Raw genomic sequence first — 4006 nt, forward strand, 5'->3', positions numbered from 1 at the left:
TACTTCAGCGAGGGATTGAGCATTTCTAAAATTACCATTACCTGTCGTTGCCCGAGTGGTCTTTTTCATTTTCTTTTATCACAAAAGACTTGCGTATACCGCAAGCACAAACTGCACAGTGTGCCACCGCAAATTCAATACTTCCAGTCAAGGAAGTCGTTCCCATTCTAGGACTGGCCACCACCAGTGCACGTCAGGTCCTTACCATTTTACAGTGCCACATAATTCTTGACACTGTCCATCGACTGGCTGCTGAAGTACTCCCACCTTTTACTTTCTCTCCTCCACCATTACACTCTGCCCCGAACAGAGTAACCATTTCACTTCAGTATATTTAGTATACTGCATGTAGTGTCGTCCGACGGGACACACCAGCACGCTACCAGTGCCCAAGGAACGCCTCCACAAGTGCCATTGCACCTGTACAGCCGTACAGGTAGCCATTCTACCTGCATGTCCGTCCTTACAGAACGCCCAATTAATTAGTGTGTCCGTGTACAAGGTCAGTGATCCTTCGGTACCTGCGTGTCCGTCCTTACGGAACGCCCAAGAAATTAGTGTGCCCTGTACAAGGGTCAGTGATCCTTCGGACCACTCCAAGGGAACGCCTCCCGAAGTGCCGCAATACCAGCCCTAAGTTGCTGTCAAACCTGCGTGGTCCGTCCTTACGGAACGCCCAATTCATTAAATGTTCATGTACAGGGTCAGTGATCCTTCGGAAACACTCAACAAGGGAACGCCTCCCGAAGTGCCGCAATACCAGCACTACTAGTGCTGCACCTATTGGACCTACAGGTCGCCCATTTCAGCGTCTCCCAACTTAGGAACGCCTTAAAGTGTGACGTACGCCCGCACACTTCATTTGATTTTCCGCCTCATCAGAAGGTGCCAATCCCAAAGTGCCACAGAGCACCCAGTCTTTTAAGATTTTTTTTTCACTACCATTATTGCAGAACCCTTTCCAAGTGAGTGCCACTTTACGTAGTGGGCACTCCCATTCCAACCAGTACCTTCCTGGCCATTATTTTCAACTCTGTCTGAGCCCTACTGCAGTCTAAAGAAATGGCTTCTGTTGCCCACACATATATCCATGGAGCTGGAGAGGCTCCAGACACTCATGGCTCTGGCACGAACGCCGTTTACACTGGGCAGGAACTCACCCAGTGGGTGAAGGGGCGGACGGACGATCTGCTCCTGCAAGAGGGAGCCGCCAGAGAAGAAGGGAGGAAGGCAAGGGAAGAAGAGAGAAAGCATGAGCTAGCTCTCAAGGAGAGGGAGCTCGAGGTGGAGAAGGCACGACAGGTGAACGCCGAAGCCCTACCGCCATGCAGCCATCTCCCAGCCCCACTACCTACGGTGTCCGTCCAGTCCTATTGCCAGCATTAACGCTCTCATCCCGAAGTGGACAGAGGATGAGCCTGAGGCCATGGCTGGAAGAAGTGGAAGCCTTATTCGAGAACTACCCTACCACTGAGATAGAGAGGGCCGCCCTGCTTGCCAAGCACCTGGATGGCAAGGCTAAGACTGCCCTCCGCTCACTGGATCAGGGTCAGCGAGGGGACCTGGTGGAAGTTCGCCGGGTCATTACGAAGGCCTATGAGATCACCACCCAGAGAGGTGGAGGTAGCGTTTCCCGAGGTCAGGCCAAGGAAGTTGGTTGGGCCTGGGGAGATTACTCCTACACAAAATCCAAGCCGGAAAGTGCTGGCTCGAGGCCATGTCGTGCACCGAGTTCCAGGACCTGTTTACAGGATCATGCTGGAAGACCTCTACCAGTGATGTAACCTGGGCACTCGCAGTGCACCTTAATGACAAGCAACCCAAGACACTTGCGGAAGCTTGTCGCCTGGCTGACGACTGGGAGACTTTCAACCCCTCTCACAGCACCGCCCACCGACGCATAGTGCCACCGCCCGGTCCTCTCTCTGTATCCACACGGCCAAAGGATGCCCACCAAGGACACACCCACGGACTTGCAACGTTTGCAAGAAAGTGGGTCACCTCGCAGCAGAGTGCCACCTCAAGAGCGCTGCGAGCCACAAACCTCCTCAGAACCCTCCTAGGCCACTGAATGGTGTCTCAGCCTCCTCTCAAGACCATTCAGATGCCTTACGGGGACCATCCAGCAGAGGGCTCCTGCAGAGCCTGTCGGGCTACCGGGGACTACTCCCCTGGATATCCCGGGTGCCCCAAGCATGTGCCTTCGACCAGGCACGTCCACCTGATCAGTGCCACAACCCCCTCGGCCGTTATGCCCAGTCCAGGTCTCACCCTGAGCGGTGTGGACCACTTCAGTCATAGTTGGCACCCCTGGATGGCTCTACCCTACCTGTGACTCTGCCAGTCACGGTTGATACCGGCTCCGATCTGTGTCTCATAGACAGGGACCAAGTGCCAGCCAGTGCCACAGTCGACAAGCACATCAGGTGGGCCATGACTTGGGTTGAAGGCAGTCCAAGACCGTCCCACAGTCGCCCTGCAGGTCACCACTCCTTGCACCAAACCTCCCACCGCCTAGGTGTAGTGTGTACAATTCGGCATGGAGTAGGTTTTCTTTCCTATTGGGACGGGACCTCCTCTGGGGATGTCCCTCCCCCACACCACTCATAGGGCCAAGCTACCTCTCCACATCAAATCACGGCCAGAGAGGACTCTTCACCTGTGCCAGAGCACACTGCCAGCCTTGGTGACTCCACAGATTCGCAATCTGTGGGGCCATCTCGGCCTTACCGTCCAATGCCACAGAAGAAGTTCTCGAACCAGTTCTGCCGAGACTGTGGCCGCAAGGGTCACATGTCTGCCAACTACGGAGGGTGCGCGAATTACAATATTCCTGCCATTGCAATGGCAGTTACCAATCCTTCGTTACTAGGATCCCCAGCTCAGGGCCCTATAACCGTCGCACCCCTCCAAGGTCATTATCCACCAAGCCATGTCAGAGCCTTTGATGACTCCGTGCTCAAATCTCCCTGATACGGAAGATCAAATCCCCCGAGGGGCTACCGTCGATAGACGGCAACTGATCACGATTGAAGGCATCAATCATAGTAAGATGATCCTTCCCACCGTCCAATTGAGAGTCGCACGACCTCACCTTACCAAGGTATGTACACTTGCAGTTGCAAGCTACCTTCCAGGAGGTTACGACCTCCTCCTAGGGCATGACCTGAAGTCTCCCATTACCAAGGGCCCGCTGAGAGGTATTGCACCTCCGGTACCCGTCACAGGTCCAGTCGACTTCAACACTCTGCCAGTGCCACTTGGCAGCACTGGGCAGTGGCAAGCTCAGTCCAGCCTGGACGTAGAACCACCACTGAACTTGACCTCTGCGCCTGGCCCCGAGCTAGCGCCGGTGCCTAACCTAATCAAGGGATCCTCCTACAGGAGATCCTCCAACAGGCATGGAGCTTACCGCAGCCCATGGCCAATCTCCAGCACTAATTCTTGTTCAGCCTCACCTCTGTCGCCCGAGGATGAACCTCTGGCAGACCTTACCTTCATACCTCCTCTGGAAACCAGGAAACTGCCCGACCAGGAGTCAGTCTGGAGTCTTACCCTTACGACGGCTGTCACAGCAGCCGGAGTGAGGGCCTCCCCTGCAGTAGGTTTCCACCTCTACGACGGTTGCTGCAGATACCATAAGTAGGGTGTTCTCCTGCAATCCCTCAGGCTACCACTGCCTCTGCTCCTGACGGCGTGTCGGCCTTACCCCAGAGCCGGTGCCGCCGTCTACTCCAAGGACTGTATAGCCAGGCCCTGGAGGAATAAGAAGAAGAAGAAGGGACGTAACAAATCATTAACACAGTAACCAAAGAGCCTCATGCTCTCCTTGACACCTGTGCCCGAGGTACAGTGTCACATTCATTTGCAGAATTATCCTGGAACCTACCCAGAGAAGGTAGCCAGCCTGATCTCTGCCAGCAAACTAACCCTCTAACCCCTAGAAATTGTGATACTAAAACAAAACTCATGTAAATGTCATAATTACCTCATTGCATTCATCCTG

This window comes from Macrobrachium nipponense, chromosome 11, assembly GCF_015104395.2.
Source record: "Macrobrachium nipponense isolate FS-2020 chromosome 11, ASM1510439v2, whole genome shotgun sequence".
In the NCBI taxonomy this organism is placed as follows: Eukaryota; Metazoa; Arthropoda; class Malacostraca; order Decapoda; family Palaemonidae; genus Macrobrachium; species Macrobrachium nipponense.